Genomic DNA, 22,401 nt, shown 5'->3' on the forward strand with positions numbered 1-22,401 from the left:
ATAACAATTCAACCATAGAATGTAGTTTCGATTACTTGTGTCTATTTCGTCAAACATTTATAAAAGCGCATGTATTCTCAGTCCCAAAAATATATATTGCAAAAGCATTTAAAAAGGGAGCAAATGAAACTCACAATACGATATTTTGTAGTAAAAATATGCATACAACGGATCTGAACAATGCAAGGTTGGCCTCGGATTCACGAACCTATATCATTTATATGTATATTAACACATATAATGGTAATCGAACAAATTTAGGTATTATTATTAATTGTTATTTTAGTAATTTGTACGTTTCATTAATAACTAAATTAACTATATTTGTTATTATATACATTAAATAGATAATTAATATTTATTACAAACATATTAATATAGTTATGTTTTATGTAAATAATATATTTTTATATAGAAAATCTTTATTTGATATATTAATAATACTAATAATAATGATAAAAATAATGATAATTCTAATAATAATAATGATAATTCTAATAATAAAAATGATAATTTTGATAAAAATTAGTTTCAACAATTATACTACTTACATTAAAAATGATAATAATAATAATAATAATAATAATAATAATAATAATAATAATAATAATAATAATAATAATAATAATAATAATAATAATAATAATAATAATAATAATAATAATAAATGAGTAATAAGTAAACTACCTCAAAGAAGTAGTCCTAAAAAAAATGCCCAAGTCCGGGTTTGAACCCGCGACGTCCCGCTAACCCAATAGCATCCTTAACCATTACGTTGTGTGTTTTAAATTGTGAAATAACACCCATCTTAAATTGTTTTTAACCTTTACTTCTGTATCATTCTTCTTCTTTATCAAAAAAAAAGTGTCCGAGCCCAGGCTCGAACCCATGACCTCACGCTTAACAACCACACACCCAGACCAGTGAGCTGTTTGATGCGTTCCGAAATATTTAGCTCCTTAAATGCCATTATCTCTTATAAGATTGGCTGCTGCCTTCTTAAAACTCAATTAAGATTAAGTGGGTTTTGATCATGGCCCATCAACAAAACATAAACCGAATTATTAGCCCAACAAATAAATAAGTTCTCGGCCCAAGGTAAGAATGAAATTACGGCCCATGTTATAGAATTTGAAACAGAACACAGAAACCGTCGACATATAATCATCTTTCTCGTCATCTACTGTCATCATCATTATTGAAATCCATCATCATCATTCTTTCATTATCATGTTCATAATTCATCTTCTCCGATCATAACCATTATCAGTTGCATCGTCATCTTCACCATACTATTATCACCATCGTGATTTCCTATATCATAATTACATCATCTTCGTGTTCCGACATTAATTAAGAACAAGCAGGCTGCAACAATAGCTAGAAGTAGCAGGAATGGTACAAAGTGGGTTTAGTTGGTACTTGGTGGTGGTTTGCGGGTTTGAAACAGAAAACAAAATATCGAGTATTAGCTGCACAGAAGTAAGCAACATAGCAGCAATAATAGTGGTTGTTTTGGGTGTATTTTACGGCAGAAACAATAGCGTAACAGCAGCAGTTTTGGTTGTGTCCCTTAGCCGAACAGAAACAGTGAAACAGTACGATTAGCAGTAAAAGAAGGCAGTTGCAGGTTTGATGGTTGTTCGATGGCCAAAACAGTAGTAGCAACTATCGATTTACAGTAGGAAATGGGAAATAATTCAGTTGTAGAAGCTGTACAACAGAAACAGAAAATCAAAAGAAAAGAAAGGAAGAAAGAAAGGTGGTTGTTCTCAACTAGGACATAAACAGAAAGAAAGAAGAAAACAGCTGTAGTAGTTTACTTAAGTCCTTCGAATAGCAGCAAAACAGAAGAGAGTTGTAGCTGTGCAGTGATAATTAAAATAAAAAATATATATATAGTGGTGGTGGAGGTTTTTATGTGAAGGTGATAGATAGATGGTGGTTTTAACGGTTGAAGATTCGATGGTGTTGATGGTTCGTATGATGGTTGTGGTGATTATCAAAATGGTGTAGTGTTGGAGTTCGATATAAAGATGTATGATGCAGGATGATGATAAGATGGCGGATGGTGGTTCGATCAAGCAAAGATTTTTAGAGAGAGAATAAGATGGTGTCGCGGTGGTTGTGGTAGTCATGGTGGGTCAAGTGATGGTGGCGAAGATATGGTGACAGGAGGTGTTCATGGTTGAAGATGGTGGTAGTGGTGAGGAAATGGTGGATGATAAGTTGTTGATAATGCTAAAAACGAACATATATTTCATAGCATTATCCCTCAAGAAAGACAAGCTTTTAGTTGCAATTGTTCTATTTACAAGTGATATTCGTTTAAATAATAAAAGGTGAAGACAAAAGACAGATTCGACGATTTGAAGACGCAAATGACCAAAAAGCTAAAAAGTACAAAGTACAATCAAAGTGGTTCAAATTATTGATGAGAAACGTCTCAAAATTACAAGAGTACAAGACGCAAAACGCAAAGTACAAGATAATAAATAGTACGCAAGGACGTTCGAAAATCCGGAACCGGGACCAGAGTCAACTCTCAACAGACTAAAAATTACAAGTCAACTATGCACATGAATAAAATATAATATATAATTAATTCTTAAAATTATATATATATATATATATATATATATATATATATATATATATATATATATATATATGTGATGACCCGGAAATTTCTGACCAAATTTAAACTTAATATTTGTATGATTAATATTTCCGACGCGATAAGCAAAGTCTGTAAAACTGAATCTCAAAATTTTTGAACTACTTTCATATATTCAAATACCTTTCGGTTGTTCTCGGCGATTCGCGAACAATTATATGTATATAGATACATATATATATATATATATATATATATATATATATATATATATATATATATATATATATATATATATATATATATATATATACATACACTATAACTTGAAAACGTAACAATGTATTAATTGTTTGATACCGTACATTAAACTTATTTGTTTAAATATTTATTTGAATATATATGATAAGTTGGAATATTAATTGTATGAATAACTTACGACGTATATTTAAAACGTATTTATGAATGTTGAAAATATATATTAACTTGGTCATAAAACGATTTGTTATTATATATATATATATATATATATATATATATATATATATATATATTAACAAATAGCGAGACAATGATTTATAGAAATAAATGACCAAAACACTCGAAAGTTTAAGATACACTTTGAATGATATGGTTTAGTGATAATTTAAGACTATATTTTGACAAAGGTACGAGTCACAAAACGTAAATTGCGAGTTTTCTAAGCGTACGAAAATGCGTTCGAGAAACCGGAACCGGGACATAAGTCGAGTGACAACGTACGAGTCATCAGAACGAAAATTACAAGTCAACTATGCACATGAATTTAATATAATATATAATTAATTATTTAAATTATATATATTATATATATTATATTTAATTATGTAGACAAACAAGAAAACAAAAATATGTGAGCTGGATCTGACGGCCATGCGATCGCATGAGAAATAGGCATAAAACCTATGCGATCGCATGGGCATCAGAATCAGGAATTATGCCTATAAATACCAGGTTTTTGCGCGAGTTGTTTTACACATATATTACTATGTGTAAATTTATTTATTTAAATTATTATTATTATTATTATTATTATTATTATTATTATTATTATTATTATTAAAATTATTATTATTTATTTTATTATTATTAATAGTATTATTATTATTATTATTAATTATATCACTTAAAATACTACGACGAGGTCATGAGCGTGTCACTTTCAAAATGGGTTTTCAAGTGAGATAGAGCTAAGGAAACTATGGGTTATTACTAAGGAGGTTATGGGTATTGTTCGAGGGTTTTGCTCGTAAGTCAAACCTAATGTTTATCATCTCCGTTACTTCTACGTATTATTCTACAATATTGAATCTCAATATTGATACGTAAGCACTCATATTTTATCTTTTATATATTAATTGTGTATCCATGTCTAGTGCTCGAGCATATATATTTATACATACGTGTATGCTAAATTTCGTCGTTAAACAGTTTATAATAGATCACGAATTAAATACATATATTACTGGTAAAAGGTATGTGATACATGTTTTTGGAAAGCTGGCGAAAAATCAATAACTTTTCATTTAGATATCGAATAATTTCGATGAACGGATTAAAAGATATGAGCAACTGAATTATGATTGAAGTTAATTGAAATTTCTTTTGAATCTACAATTAAGATTTAAACAACTTGTTTACGAGATTGATAAATTGGATTTTTGAATATTACCAACCGAGTAAATGAATCCTTATATAAGGTACGTCTCGTTTTGTTAAACTATTGTCAAAATTGACTTTTTGAAACGACTTTGGATAACTTTTGTATGTCGACATCGAGCATTAGGATTGTGATACACTATGACCTGACCTAGCTTGATAGACATTTATTGACCAACATATGTTCTCTAGGTTGAGATCTACGGTTATTTGGTAATTCGAGTTTCGGTCACATTTTGGTGAACGACTTTATATGCTGCTAAGGTGAGTTTCATATGATCCATTTTACTCAATATATTTTTGGGCTGAGAATACATGCGACTGTTTATAAATACTAAAAATACTAGATTTATATGTGTGAGTTTCATTTGCTCCCTTTTTAATTGCTTTTGCAATCTATATTTTTGGGCTGAGAATACATGCAATTTATTTTAAAACGCAATGGATACAAGTACATACTAAATTTTACACTGAGTTTGAACCGAAAATCCCTTAGCTTTGGTAACTAGTAGCTGCCAGTACATAGGATATGGACTGGTGGGCGCGAATAACAGTATATGGATCCATAGGGCTTGACATCCCCGTCCGAGCTAGAGCGCTAGCCTTTTAACGGACATATGTTATTTGAGTTTAGGACACGTTGGTTTGCGTGTATTAAAACAAATGGGGTATTTATCATTATAACGTTAAAGCTTAGTTACCAGGGTGCTCTGTTATGTAGAATCTATTGATAAACGTTTCTGGATGAAACAACTGAAATCTTGTGATCCACTTTTATATACAGATTATGCGAAACACTAAAACTATGAACTCACCAACCTTTGTGTTGACACTTGTTAGCATGTTTATTCTCAGGTTCCCTAGAAGTCTTCCGCTGTTTGCTTACATGTTATACAAGCTATGTGCATGGAGTCTTGCATGCTTTATTCAAGAAAACGTTGCATTCACAAAATCATCACCATGTATCTTATTTTGACTGCATTGTCAATGAAAGTACCATTGTAAACTATTATTTACGGTAATTGTCTATATGTAGAATTCATCAGATGTCGAAAACCTTTGATTTAAATATTCATTGATGGTGTGCCTTTTCAAAAGAATGCAATGTTTACAAAAAGTATCATATAGAGGTCAAATACCTCGCAATGAAATCGATGAATGACGTGTTCGTCCATATGGATTTGGAGCGATCGCCACAGTTGGTATCAGAGCGTTGGTCCTAGTGAACCAGGACTTGCATGAGTATGTCTAACTGATAGTTGTTAGGATGCATTAGTAAGTCTGGACTTCGACTGTGTCTGCATGTCAAAAGTTTTGCTTATCATTTCTTGTCGGAAATTATATGCTTATCATTCTTAAGTCTAGACACGTTTTCCTGCATTTATTGCATAAATAGTGTATAGACAAAAATTCATATCTTATCGTATCTGTTACTGTAAACTTTTCCTGACATCTTCCGAAAATTTCTCCGTGATTTATGGAATTTGGTATTATATATACATATGTAAATTTTGTATTGAAGAATACCAAACTAAATTCTATAATCTAATTCATATCAAAAATCATCTCCCTAATTATACAAGATGGATCCCGTATCTAGTTCAAATTCCTTAAACTCTGACAGCTATTCCGATATGGATATTCACCTGAATTCCGAAGACAGTGTAACCAGAATGGATCAACTAATTAGCCATCATCTATTCTGGATGAATTGGGGATGGGTTCGTAGCCTACTTAATTATTGGAGACAAGAAGAAGGCGATCCTTTCCATCCACCACATTGCGCTCTTGGCGAAGAACCTGAAGCACTTACCGGCGAACCTGTTCGAGACACCATTTTCTCTCTTATTTCTAGAGTATCTCGTCACAATAATATACTATCTCAAATTCTGGATCTTATTCATCCGCTCGTCCGAACCGCCAATCATCCCGGTGTAGTAGAAGAAGTCAACGAACTTCGCGCTCGGGTGGTGGCTTTGGAGAATATGGTGCAAAGGTTGCAAGCACCAGCAGCATCACCGGCATCAACAGTACCACCGACAACAACACCAACAGTACCATTACCACCAACAACATTCGCATTGCAAACCTCAACTTCACAATCTGTTCCACGAGCATCAACGTCATACGCACCGTAGTTACCAAGAAATACCAGCAACAATAACCGATGAAGTATTAACTCATTTCCCCTGAAGAAATTTTATGTATATTTAATATATATGAATTTTGAAATCAAAATAAATCTTTTCGTACTAAGCTATTACGTGTGAATCTTAACTGGTAGGTACTACTCGGTTAGTTCATATTACTAATATGCAATGATGTACATCCTTCCTTAACAACTTAACCATTGTTAACTACAATCTCTGTTCCAACTTAATGAATTCCATTTCATAATAAACCAAGTGTATTATTCAATTACATAATTGATTTTACATTTTCATTTTCGATATACTCGAAACTTTCCAAAAAACATCATTTTTACCTTTCGAAGTTAGCAAGAGTTCCATAAGCACCAACATGATTCACTGTGGAAATATCAATAAAACTGAATAACGAAGTATTGATTACATTAGTAAAATACTCCACGAAGATTATGAAATCTTTAATGTTTTAAAGATTATTCATTTCTAATCCAGCCAAAAATTAAATGAGCTTAATATGATACTAACTCATTAAATCTGCGTTACATCTGAAGAAAATATACATACATATATTTTCATAAAGACGGTAATAAAAATTCTTTTGTAAAAAATATTACTTGTGAAATCTTTAACGGGTAGGTAATTCTCGGGAAATATATAAGTTCACAATTAATATGTTATACTGTACATTCTTCAACTTTGATTCAAAAATTATTAACTATGCTCACAGCGATATACAATCGTTTCCATACAAATTCAATTACATATTCTGATATTGACGGATCAGAATCCAAGTCAAGATTTAACGGGTGACATCATTCTTAGATCTCTACATCTTTCAAAGCTATACTTTGACTTCAAAAATGTGAAAGATCCTTTAGCATTGTTATTACTGAAAATAACCTTGCAATTTCTTTTCAAAGTATCCAGTATTATCAACCGTTCAACCAGTTAACGATGACCTTTAAGACTTGTAACTTTGGCATATACATTTTTGTTATCGGGGAACCTTTCATATTCCACCACATTAGCAGTAAACTTATCAACAACTTCATTGATCATTAAGCCTCTCTGAAAAATCACGATAATTATTCATTGAAACTCTATCAAGTACTCATATACAACTTTTAACAACAATTGTCATACCAACTACTGGGAATTAGCAAATCAGTATTTTGAATTTCGTAGCAATTTTTCGCCAACAGTTATATATATACATATAACGTTTACCTTCAAGACTTACAGACTTCGAATGTGAAGTTTCTGAAAAACACCCTAAACTATGAACTAGTTCTCGAAATCTTGAAAAATGCTGATGAAGCATCAAAAACTGTAAACGACTTTAACAGTCAAAAGTTTGATGATAAAGAGTAGTGTATTGGTAAAGCTCAGAAAAATTTTGGTACTGAAAAACGGATTGAGCAAAGTATGAAGGAGGCTGTGGATAAATCACAAAGACTAAACCTGCCTTCAAAGAATCCAAATGATTTAGTATCTGCTGAAGCCATTAACGAATACCTTGCTTCCGAATCTAAACCCTTGCGGACAATATTCTTCATCATCCTCTGATATTAGAAATTCTAAGATATCATCGTATCTTTCATTATAAATATCCTCCATATTTCTGGAGATAATTCCATAATCATTCTTATCGGAAATCAATTTTCTCCTTGCGATATCTGTGTAACATCATAAAAGAAACTATTTTAGTTTTTAAATTCTGAAACCTTCGAGGTTAAAATATGAATATTTTTGAAGTGGTGTTGGGAGCTGAAGCATGAGTTAGTATAGTATAATGACACTTGATTAACGTGATTATATTACAGTAAGTCATGCTGAGTTTCTAATGGAACTTGATAAATGTTCACAGATCACACCCTCATCATGAACCATGTTACATAACTCTTTCATTCTATATAATCTCTAAAAATATCAAGAAAATATTTTCTTAATGATTCGGTCTTTTTCAAGGTATTCTGGTAATTTGACAAGTCAGATTGTGCTATTACCGTTTCTTTTTTAGAACATTAATTATGTTCATTCCGAAATGTATAGCTACGAATTTAGGACCATTATTCGCTTGACTTAAAGTTGGGAAGAGAAAACGAAAGCATGAAGCTCCGAAATATAATGGAAAATATAAAGCCCGAAAACAACCCCGAAATTACAAACCGTGTATATCAATGCGTATAGCGATATAAAGACACGGGAGAATGAAAAACAATATAACCCCAAGGTAATAGTAGAAGAAAATAACCTCCTCTGGTGGCAGATGAAAAAGAAGAATGAATGATATGATAGCCAAGAAAATATCAAGAATCAGAACTGGATGAAGCATTTTCATAAATCTTTTGTAAGTATGAAATAAGGAAGAAGCTTATAAGAGTGGTGAAAATAAATGAAACGGAAAAGGTCAATTTATAGTGAAATATCAGACATAGCAATCGAGGCAGATTACGCATTTAATAAAAGAAGATCTTAATCTCCTTAAATCCCGAAGAATCAAATATTATTTAGAATATGAAGATTTTCTATTTCTTAAATTCCGAAAATCAATCGTTACTACGTCAAAAATTAAGACGAATCTCTATTCCTTCATTTCACTCTTTTACGATAACTTCTCTCATACGCTTCGAATAATCGGATTGTTTTATCCATATTATTCAACGGTGATAAAACTCTATTTATCAACACATATACGGCATGAAAACATTTTTATTGTTAGTCATGACGACCTCACTCAAATTTCGGGACGAAATTTCTTTAACGGGTAGGTACTGTGATGACCCGGAAATTTCTGACCAAATTTAAACTTAATATTTGTATGATTAATATTTCCGACGCGATAAGCAAAGTCTGTAAAACTGAATCTCAAAATTTTTGAACTACTTTCATATATTCAAATACCTTTCGGTTGTTCTCGGCGATTCGCGAACAAATATATGTATATAGATACATATATATATATATATATATATATATATATATATATATATATATATATATATATATATATATATATATATATACACTATAACTTGAAAACGTAACAATGTATTAATTGTTTGATACCGTACATTAAACTTATTGGTTTAAATATTTATTTGAATATATATGATAAGTTGGAATATTAATTGTATGAATAACTTACGACGTATATTTAAAACGTGTTTATGAATGTTGAAAATATATATTAACTTGGTCATAAAACGATTTGTTACTATATATATATATATATATATATATATATATATATATATATATATATATATATTAACAAATAGCGAGACAATAATTTATAGAAATAAATGACCAAAACACTCGAAAGTTTAAGATACACTTTGAATGATATGGTTTAGTGATAATTTAAGACTATATTTTGACAAAGGTACGAGTCACAAAACGTAAATTGCGAGTTTTCTAAGCGTACGAAAATGCATTCGAGAAATCGGAACCGGGACATAAGTCGAGTGACAACGTACGAGTCATCAGAATGAAAATTACAAGTCAACTATGCACATGAATTTAATATAATATATAATTAATTATTTAAATTATATATATTATATATATTATATTTAATTATGTCGACAAACAAGAAAACAAAAATATGTGAGCTGGATCTGACGGCCATGCGATCGCATGAGAAATAGGCATAAAACCTATGCGATCGCATGGGCATCAGAATCAGGAATTATGCCTATAAATACCAGGTTTTTGCGCGAGTTGTTTTACACATATATTACTATGTGTAAATTTATTTATTTAAATTATTATTATTATTATTATTATTATTATTAAAATTATTATTATTTATTTTATTATTATTAATAGTATTATTATTATTATTATTATTAATTATATCATTTAAAATACTACGACGAGGTCATGAGCGTGTCACTTTCAAAATGGGTTTTCAAGTGGGATAGAGCTAAGGAAACTATGGGTTATTACTAAGGAGGTTATGGGTATTGTTCGAGGGTTTTGGTCGTAAGTCAAACCTAGTGTTTATCATCTCCATTACTTCTACGTATTATCCTACAATATTGAATCTCAATATTGATACGTAAGCACTCATATTTTATCTTTTATATATTAATTGTGTATCCATGTCTAGTGCTCGAGTATATATATTTATACATACGTGTATGCTAAATTTCGTCGTTAAACAGTTTATAATAGATCACGAATTAAATACATATATTACTGGTAAAAGGTATGTGATACATGTTTTTGGAAAGCTGGCGAAAAATCAATAACTTTTCATTTAGATATCGAATAATTTCGATGAACGGATTAAAAGATATGAGCAACTGAATTATGATTGAAGTTAATTGAAATTTCTTTTGAATCTACAATTAAGATTTAAACAACTTGTTTACGAGATTGATAAATTGGATTTTTGAATATTACCAACCGAGTAAATGAATCCTTATATAAGATACGTCTCGTTTTGTTAAACTATTGTCAAAATTGACTTTTTGAAACGACTTTGGATAACTTTTGTATGTCGACATCGAGCATTAGGATTGTGATACACTATGACCTGACCTAGCTTGATAGACATTTATTGACCAACATATGTTCTCTAGGTTGAGATCTACGGTTATTTGGTAATTCGAGTTTCGGTCACATTTTGGTGAACGACTTTATATGCTGCTAAGGTGAGTTTCATATGATCCATTTTACTCAATATATTTTTGGGCTGAGAATACATGCGACTGTTTATAAATACTAAAAATACTAGATTTATATGCGTGAGTTTCATTTGCTCCCTTTTTAATTGCTTTTGCAATCTATATTTTTGGGCTAAGAATACATGCAATTTATTTTAAAACGCAATGGATACAAGTACATACTAAATTCTACACTGAGTTTGAACCGAAAATCCCTTAGCTTTGGTAACTAGTAGGTGCCAGTACATAGGATATGGACTGGTGGACGCGAATAACAGTATATGGATCCATAGGGCTTGACATCCCCGTCCGAGCTAGAGCGCTAGCCTTTTAACGGACATGTGTTATTTTAGTTTAGGACACGTTGGTTTGCGTGTATTAAAACGAATGGGGTATTTATCATTATAACGTTAAAGCTTAGTTACCAGGGTGCTCTGTTATGTAGAATCTATTGATAAACGTTTCTGGATGAAACAACTGAAATCTTGTGATCCACTTTTATATACAGATTATGCGAAACACTAAAACTATGAACTCACCAACCTTTGTGTTGACACTTGTTAGCATGTTTATTCTCAGGTTCCCTAGAAGTCTTCCGCTGTTTGCTTACATGTTATACAAGCTATGTGCATGGAGTCTTGCATGCTTTATTCAAGAAAACGTTGCATTCACAAAATCATCACCATGTATCTTATTTTGACTGCATTGTCAACGAAAGTACCATTGTAAACTATTATTTACGGTGATTGTCTATATGTAGAATTCATCAGATGTCGAAAACCTTTGATTTAAATATTCATTGATGGTGTGCCTTTTCAAAAGAATGCAATGTTTACAAAACGTATCATATAGAGGTCAAATACCTCGCAATGAAATCGATGAATGACGTGTTCGTCCATATGGATTTGGAGCGATCGCCACAATATATATATATATATATATATATATATATATATATATATATATATATATATATATATATATTATATTATTTAATAAAACCGTCGGAAAATAAAAAACAAAAGATCCTGAGCTGTAAAAACTGGCCATGCGATCGCATGGGAGCAAATGTCTGGCCACATCTATAAATTGGAACGAGTTCTGGCCGAATTATATACATCTTTTTTTATCTCTCACTCTCTACGATATATATATATATATATATATATATATATATATATATATATATATATATATATATATATATATATATATATATATATATATATATATATATATATATATATATATAATTTTAATTTTAATTTAAGATTAATAATAATAAGGGTATGTTAGCGAATGTGTTAAGTGTGTAAGTCGAAATTATGTTTGTGTAACGCTACGCTATTATTAATCATTGTAAGTTATGTTCAACCTTTTTATATTAATGTCTCGTAGTTAAGTTATTATTATGCTTATTTAAATTGAAGTAATTGTGATGTTGGGCTAAAATATTAAAGACGGGGTAATTGGGCTTTGTACCATAATTGAGGTTTGGACAAAAGAACGACACTTGTGGAAATTAGACTATGGGCTATTAATGATCTTTATATTTGTTTAATTGAATGATAGTTCGTTAATTTAATATAAAGATTTACAATTGGACGTACCTATAAATAACCACATACACTCGATCGGACACGATGGGCGGGATATTTATAAGTACTAATAATCGTTCATTTAACCGGATACGGAAATGGATTAATAGTCAATGGACTTATTAAAACAGGGGTGGATTACATGCAAGGACACTTGGTGTAATTGATAATAAAGTATTAAAACCTTATTACAGTTTAAGTCCCCAATTAGTTGGAATATTTGACTTCGGATATAAGGATAAATTGACGAGGACACTCGCACTTTATATTTATGACTGATGGACTGTTATGGACAAAAACCAGATGGACATATCGAATAATCCAGGACAAAGGACAATTAACCCATGGTAATAAACTAAAATCAATACGTCAAACATCATGATTATGGAAGTTTAAATAAGCATAATTCCTTTATTTCATATTTCATCGCACTTTTATTTACTGTCATTTTATTTAATTGCACTTTTAATTATCGTACTTTTTAATTATCGCAATTTTATTTATTGTCATTTTATTTATCGCACTTTAATTTTTCGCACTTTAATTATTGTCATTTACTTTACGCTTTAAATTAAGTTATATTTATTTTTAATATTTTACATTAGATTTTAACTGCTACTGAAGTTTTAAAATCGATAAACCGGTCATTAAATGGTAAAAACCCCCTTTTATAATAATAATACTACTACTTATATTTATATATATTTATACAAATATAGTTTAAAAAAAATATAGCGTTAAACTTGGCTAGTTCCCTGTGGACGAACCGGACTTACTAAAAACTACACTACTGTACGATTCGGTACACTGCCTATAAGTGTTGTAGCAAGGTTTAGGTATATCCACTCTATAAATAAATAAATAACTTGTGTAAAATTGTATCGTATTTAATAGTATTTCGTAGCAAAAATATAACTATTTCGTATTTAATCGTATTTAATACTATTTCTACGCACATCAAGTATTTTTGGCGCCGCTGCCGGGGACTCCTAAACGCCAAAAGCGCAACGCTATAAGAAAAAGATTTTTTTAGTTTTAATTAAGTTTTTGTATAAAATATAAGTTTTAAATTTTTTTTTAAAAAAAAATACAAAAAATACAAAAACAAGAAAAAGAAAAATATATCTATATTTTAAAGTTTAGTTAAATTAAAAAGTTTATATTTTTTATTTATTGTGAAAAGTTATAAAAACTAATAAGTAATAATTTTTTTTATTTACTAATAATTTATATTTATATTTTATATATATTAAAAACAGAAAAAAAAATATAAAAAAATCAATCGGGCCCGAGAACTGTAGCAGCCCAATTTTTGAACCGGATCCGAGGCTCATGCGATCGCATGAGATTTTAACTATCAACCCATGCGATCGCATGGTTTGAGTTGACAGCCCTGAAACCTTTGACTGCCGAATAGGTTTAGGGTTTAATATTAATTATTATTATCAATTAAAACCTAATTAGGGTTTTATTTATTTATTAATTAGTTTTAGTTTTATTATTTTGTATTTTTAGTTTTAAACTAGTTTTATTAAATTATAAAATTAATACTTTTTTTTTTTTTTTTTTTTTTTTTTTTTTTTTTTTTGAAAGGCTTGCAATGTTAGTGGTTAGCTCACGAAGTTAATTCACGAATAATATAAAAATAATTTTTTTTAAAAATTGTATTTTTAAAAATTTAAGTTTCTTTTTATATTTATATCTTTTAATCGTTTATTCGTAATATTTATATTTTTCGCTCGTAATTAGTTTTAAGTTATAGTTTTTGCCGTAGTTATTTATATTTTTAGATTTTTTAAGATTTGCCGTAAAATCCCTTAAGAGCTTTTTGTTTAGACTAAGATTTAGGTGCTTTAGAATTTTACGACGTCGCTTATCGCCCTAATATTTAATAAATTTTAGTACTTTTTAAGTTATTGCCGTTTTGGATATAGAATTCATTTTAAGCTTTAATACTTTTAGACGTAACTTTTAAATTTTAGTTTTTAGAATTCTAAGTTTCGACGATTTATTTTCTTATTATTATTATTTTTTTGACGCTTATTTTTCGACACGCTCTTTTTCTTTCTTATTTCCCGACGCTCTAGTTTTTAGGACATAGAATTTTCTATTTCTTCTCTAAAATTTCAAAACGAAAAATTATTTTAAGCGGTTAAATTGATAGACATCCAAAATTTTCTGGTTCGTAGTAATAGTTGGATTTGTTAGTGGCGAGTTATGGGCTTCCGATTTAAAGGGTCCTGGCTACCTGCTGCATCTATTGGCTATTCGAAACGTGGGCAAAATCAGAAAAGTCTATTAATTTGATAACTTATATAATTTTTTTATCTTTTATAACTAATAGGATATTCAGTGAATGCACCGAGCAAAACATTCACCACCTTTTATACGTTCACCACCTGTAACTCGATTAAGACATCTAGCCAATATTGTTGCCGTTGATTTTTCTTTAGAATCGTCATCCAGTCGACCAAGTACTCCAATTCAAATTTCCGATAATCCATTTTTGAACCCGACCTCACAATTGAGAATTCGGAGAATATTCAGGGACAATTCAGAGATCCTGAACCACTAATCTTTCCTCCTGAACCACAAATCACTCATCCAGAGATTGTCGAGGAAGAAACCATTAAGTTAGAATCCCTTAGTGATTCAGATTCAACAAATTCAATCATGAAAAATCTGGAACCCCTAAGTATGGAAGACCGAATGCGAGCTAAACGCACTGGCCAAGGTCATGCAATTACTCAACCAGACATTAATGCGCCAGATTATGAAATCAAAGGACAAATTTTACACATGGTAACTAATCAATGCCAATTTAGTAGTGCGCCGAAGGAAGATCCAAACGAACATCTTCGTACCTTTAATAGGATCTGTACTCTATTTAAAATCCGAGAAGTGGAGGATGAACAGATTTATCTCATGTTATTTCCCTGGACTTTAAAGGGAGAAGCCAAAGATTGGTTAGAATCGTTACCTGAAGGGGCGATTGATACATGGGATGTATTAGTTGAAAAATTTCTTAAACAATTCTTTCCGGCATCTAAAGCCGTGAGACTTCAAGGAGAAATTGTTACGTTCACACAAAAGCCAAATGAAACTCTATATGAGGCGTGGACAAGATTTGGAAAGTTATTGAGAGGATGTCCGCAACATGGTTTAGACACTTATCAAATAGTACAAATATTCTACCAAGGATGCGACATTACTACACGAAAAGACATCGACATAGCAGCTGGTGGTTCCATTATGAAGAAAACCGCAACTGAAGCTTACAAAATTATTGATAACACTGCTTCCCACTCACATGAGTGGCACCAAGAAAAAGATATCGTTAGATCATCTAAAGCAGCTAGAGCCGATTTTAGCCATGACTTTGATTCCATTTCCGCAAAGATAGATGCTATCGAGAGACGAATGGAAAAGATGACTAAGGATATTCACTCAATACGAATTAGTTGTGAGCAGTGTGGAGGACCACATTTGACAAAAGATTGTCTCAGTATTGAACAAACAATGGAACAAAGAGAGAATGTTTCATACATTAACCAAAGGCCTGAAAATAATTATCAGAATAATTATCAACCGCCAAGACCAAACTACAATCAAAATCAGAATTATAACCGAAATACTCCATACAACAATCAACAAGGTCCTAGCAATCAACAAGTATCCAATAATACTTACAACCAGCAAAGACCTATTTTTCAAAATAAACCACCACAAACCGATGATAAAAAGCCAAATTTAGAAGACATGATGTCAAAGCTAGTTGAATCTCAAACTCAATTTTTCACATCTCAGAAACAAACGAATGAACAAAATGCTCAAGCATTTAGAAATCAACAAGCTTCTATTCAAAATCTGGAACAAGAAGTGAGTAACCTAGCAAGGTTGATAGGTGAAAGAAAACCGGGAAGTCTACCTAGCGATACAAATGCTAACTCCCGGAATGAAACAGCTAAAGTCATTACCACAAGAAGTGGTATTACACTTAAATCACCTGAAATGCCTGTAATTTCTGATGACTCTATTCCTACTCTACAAGAACCACAACTTGAGCAAGATAAGGAAACAGAACCGGTAGTTGAAAAGGTTAATGAAGATAACAAAGTTAAGGCTAAACCTTATGTTAAACCATACCAACCACCACTTCCTTACCCAAGTAAAATGAGAAAAGAAAGACTTGAAGCCGAGCAATCCAAATTCTTGGATATGTTTAAACAAATAAATGTTAATATTCCTTTCATTGATGTGATATCAGGAATGCCTATATATGCTAAATTCTTGAAAGATCTAATCACAAATAGAAAGAAAATGGAAGAACTCTCGGTTATTACTATGAATGCTAATTGTTCTACGGTGCTGTTGAATAAGAAACCCGAAAAACTTTCAGATCCAGGAAGTTTCACGATTCCATATTTTCTGGGTAATCTTAGTTCAATAGAAGCATTGGCAGACTTAGGTGCTAGTATAAATCTAATGCCGTATTCGCTATACGCTAAACTAGACCTTGGAGAATTGAAACCAACACGAATAAGCATACAACTAGCCGATCGATCAGTAAAATATCCTAGAGGGATAATGGAGAACATGCTAGTTAAAGTTGGTACTTTAGTATTTCCAGTAGATTTTGTTATTCTGGACATGGAAGAAGATTCTAGAGTTCCTCTCATATTAGTGTAACACCCCATTTTTCTCCGTACATGATATATAGGTGTATTGTGTAGGTACGACTAGAGTTTGAAGGATTTGAGACGTGTTCAGGTGTTAAAGTCTTGTACGCGGGAGAAGAGATCAGGTCGAGTTCTGGGTCGCGGCGCGAAAAACGAGGCCGCGGCACGGCATTCTATTGAAATTTAGATCAGAAGTTAGTTATAAAATGATCCCAGACTTAGTCAAATGTCGCGGCGCGACATTTAAGGCCGCGGCGCGGCAAACTGCACGAACTGGCACCATATTCTTGTAATTTTAAATGAAGTTCAAGGGCAATTTGGTCTTTTCGCGTTTGAGCCAGATTTGAGGATTTAACCTCATCCATTCATTTCATTTCTTATTCTTTTCCTTTTTCTTTCATTTTCTCCCAAAAACTCAAATACCCCAAGTGATTCAAGTGGGATTTTGGAAAGGAAGAAGCGGGTTTTGATCTTTGGCGTAGTTGACAAGTTTGTTCTCCTCGTTCTTAGCTACATGGTGATACTAGTGTTAAGCTCTAACTTCGAATTACATTTTCGTGTTCATCATTCAAATTTGGGGCTTTTGATTGTATGATTCGTAGATGGAACCCATTTAGTTGTTAATTGGAGATTAACACCAAGATTCGGGTTTGTAAGTGTTAAAGGCGGGTTTTGGGTTGGTTAATGATTTAACCACGTTTAGGACTTGATAATGGTGTATAATCACTAGTGTTAGTGATTATTAATGTTTTGGAGACTTTTAGGGTTCTTGTGGTTGACTAATTTTGACTAGAGTCGAAATTAGAGTTTGTTGAGGATTATAACCCGAATGTCGATTCAATGAGGTTTGTAAACTTAAAATGGATTAAGTTGAAGTATAAAACCGAGTTAAACATGTTTTGGTGTCAAAACTTGTAAATGGTGAGATTTTGACCTTATGTGTCAAAATTAGGGTTTATGGGCGATTTTGAGAACGATAAGTGTTTAACACTTGTGTTCGGGTTTAATTGGCATATTAGGACCATTATCACTTGTGATAGTGATTATTGGATAGTTTGGGCGCGGTTTGTACTTTGAAGTGCATTTGGGTCGAATTTGCACTAAGTGTCAAATTGGGTTGGTTTGTAAATCCAATCTAAGTGTGTTGTTGAATTTGTGATAATGGAATAGGTACTTTCCATTGACGTGTTGCGGATTACTTGGAAGCATTTCATCAGGGCGACAAGGTGAGTGTTAATATCCTATATGCATATGTATGTGTAGGATGGGTGCGGGTCGGGTGAAGTGGTTCTCGGTCATAGAGCTCACTTCACATATAGGTGGATTTGATGGACTTGTGTATAGGTCCAATTGGCACGGTTGTACGTTTTGGTTGACCCCTTTGGTGAGGTGCACACTTTGTGTGTACGTTATCACATGGGCGTATGATGTGGATTATATAACCCCAATGGCGAAGGGTTAATATTGTGAGTGGAGTATTTATACGTACGTGTATATGGCGTATTTATTTGTGGGTGTTATGGTATGAACCATCGAGTCGGTAGTGCTATAACATGTGTGCGATAAGTGTGAACCACGAGCCGGTAGCACTATAAACTAAGATGTGAACCACGAGCCGGTAGCATCGAGTGTGAACCACGAGCCGGTAGCACTATAAACTAAGATGTGAACCACGAGCCGGTGGCATCGAGTGTGAACCACGATCCGGCAGCACTATAAAAGAGTATGACTGCGTATGGTGTGAACCACGAGCCGGTAGCACCATAGCATTATGGTTAACCTTGGGTGTTTTACGCGTTGTTATATATATATATATATATATATATATATATATATATATATATATATATATATATATATATATATATTGTATACGTATAATGTTGTATTGTCGTGATGTAGCTAACCTTCTGGTTGTAGCTTATTGGTATTGTTCACGTCGTCGTTGGTGAACTTATGTTTGTTGATGCATATTTAGCTTGTTGCTTAGTGATCGTACGGTATGCTTAGATTAGCTTGCCTTTATGCTTGGATGCTCCGGTATGCGGTATTTGTTATTTATTGTGGCGTGTCCATTTTATGCATATATATGTATGTAGTATATTTTCACTCACTAAGCGTTAGCTTACCCTCTCGTTGTTGATATTTTTATAGGTTCGCATGCTTGGCGGCTCGGGTGAGCTTGGGGGTTAGAGATCTTGGCTAGGTTGCTTTAGAAGATCTTGCTTTTGTACCCGATTAGGATTTGGGTAGCGTAGTCCCAAATCACCATGCTCGATTTTGTGTAAACGTAACTAGTCGGGTCATAATGATTATAACCGGATTACGATTTAATTAATGAATCATTGTATTAGGGAGTTTAAATTATTGATGTATGTTTTAAGTTCGTTGAACTTACTTTAGTAACAAATATGTTTTAGAATTAGTGTAATGGGACCTAAAGTATTATTTAACGCGTATTAAAAGGAAAAATTTTTATGGGCCGGTTTTAATACGGGTTGGGTTGTTACAAGTGGTATCAGAGCCTGGTCTAAGGGATTTAGGCGACTTGAGATAGGTGCCTAGACTTAGACTTTTGTGTCGCGACTTGATGTACCAAAAATTGCAATTTCGTTGCATCCAATATTTTTGTTCCGACGTGCTTATTTGTTGCGGGACTTGTAGGTGAACGGGTCGGAACGGGTTATAGTTAGTGCCTTGCTTGTAGGTGGACTAACGTTTATATTAAGTAATGCGTATATTATTAATATATGATTGTGTTGTGATTATAATTCTCGCGTGTGCTTATATCGCGTAGAATTTTGTTTGTGTTTGTTTATATCATCGAGCGAGGCGGTCGTTGTACTTACGAGTCGATACGGCGTGTATGCGTAATAAGGACTTGCAAACCTTATTACGGATGCAAATCGTGTCTAACAAGTGATGTACGACGAGTGTTTAGCAAGATGGACCGGTGTGGTGTGTGTGGTTTTATACGTTCGTGATCTAATCGCTTTGCATTCCTTAGAATGGCGACGGGAAGTGGGATCGAGACGAATGATGCTGAGTTTAACGCTAGAGTTGCGGCCACCGTTGCGGAGCAAATGAGTGCATTTCGAGAAGAAATGGATAGGAAGTATTCCGAACTTCAAAGTAGTGGTGAAATGGAGCGTTGTCTTAAGAACTTCATGAGGACTAAACCCCCGATGTATGACGGGAAACTGGATCCTTTGATAAGCACAACTTGGATCTCGGATGTCGAAGGGTGTTTTCGTACTATTGATTGTCCTTCTGAGGAAAAGACGAGACTCGCTACGAGTTTGTTGCGGGGTAGGGCGAGGGATTGGTTGGATGGTAAGATTGATCTTGCCGGTGGCGAAACGTTTATGGCCTTGTCGTGGGACGAATTTAAGGAGGAATTCTTCGAGGAGTTCTGGACTTCAGCCGATTTGTGGGAGTTGCGTAATGAGTTGCAAAATTTGCAACAAGGTTCTATGGACTTGAATACTCTCAAGACGACCTTTATGGCGAAGGCTCGTTTTTTCCCGGAGTATTTAGGGAATGATCTTTTGTTGATGCAAGATTTTTATCGAACCTTGAATGATGACTTGAAGAGTGAGATTAGCAGAGTTCAGGCGAAATCGTTTGCGGAGTTATTCACCGCGGCTAGAGGTTTCGAGTCGTATTCGCGATCGATGGTTGGTGAACCTTCAAGTGAGAGAAGGGTTGTTTCTTATGGTGCTCCAAGTAAGAGGACTAAGGGTCCGAGCGTGAGCACGTGTGGTACACGGACGGTTATATCGGATTCTAGTGCGTCTAGGTGTTACAATTGTGGCGTGAGGGGTCACAAGTCTTGGGAATGTCCGGTGCCAAAGGGTGATGGCACGGTATGTTTCAATTGCCAAGAAGAAGGACATCGTAAGTCAGAATGTCCCGAGTTAGCGGGGACGGGGGCGGCAAGGAGACGTTAAGGTGCGTTTCGTTTTAATAAATATGTCCTTTGATTATTTATTATGTGTCGTTGAGTTGGAGTTTGTTAAATGCATCGTGTTGTGCATGTTATCGTCATGGGTGATGTTCCTAATGGAAGTACCCTATGGTGACGCTTTGATTGTTGGGCGAAGGGCGTAACACTTGGTGCAACCAAGCATTCCTTAGTATTTGGGAGATGTTTCTACCAAGCCATGGAAATGGATTTTGGTGTCGGTTGTTAAGCGCGTGTTCACTTTTGTGTTGAAGTTGATGAACCATGAGGTTCGACGGGTGGGGTGAAACCCGAGAAATCGGGTGTTTTGGATCTCAATGTTGGTAAAGGAGTCTACGTGACACGACATTAGGTGCCTCTTTTATACCTACTAGCGTGGTGTTCGACTCCGATTGTGTTGTGGTTACATTGTACTTAGGGTACCGGAGTGAAACCCTTAGGTACATGAGTGACTAGGTGGAAGTTGACAAGCTATAGCAATTGGATGATTGCGAGAGTATAGTTTGTGTAATTTGTGGTACACTTTTCGTTTGAAGTGTTTAAGGATAGGTTAAAATCCTTCGTATGCTCAAGGTTGGAGCAAGATGTGGTGATGGGTCGTGTGAGCCCAATTGTTGGTAAAGTCTACCTTTGGTAGCACTGTACGGTAGTACGAGTTGTGGATGTGGAACGTAGTTCCAAGTGGGGGAGTTACACTCCCGCACGAGGAGGCCTTAGGGTGAAAATTTGGATAATGTTTATGGTAGATCCGAAACTTGTGTTGGGACCTAGTTTGGTCGATTTGTGGTAGAGTACAATTTTGGTTAAATTGTACTTATGATGTTGGATTTGGAAATTATCACCGAGGTGGAAATGTGGTAAGTCTCATTGAGAGATAATGGACGTGTTTGACGAGCAAGGTGAAATCCCTCGATTAAGGGATGTGCGTGTCGGGTTCTCTTTTGGAGAATTGTTGTTTGTGCCTATGTTCGATATAGGTGGTTCTTGCTCGATTGTGTGGATGGTTAGTGGTATCCGTTAGGGTT

Source organism: Rutidosis leptorrhynchoides, chromosome 7 (assembly GCF_046630445.1).
Source record: "Rutidosis leptorrhynchoides isolate AG116_Rl617_1_P2 chromosome 7, CSIRO_AGI_Rlap_v1, whole genome shotgun sequence".
Lineage (NCBI taxonomy): Eukaryota > Viridiplantae > Streptophyta > Magnoliopsida > Asterales > Asteraceae > Rutidosis > Rutidosis leptorrhynchoides.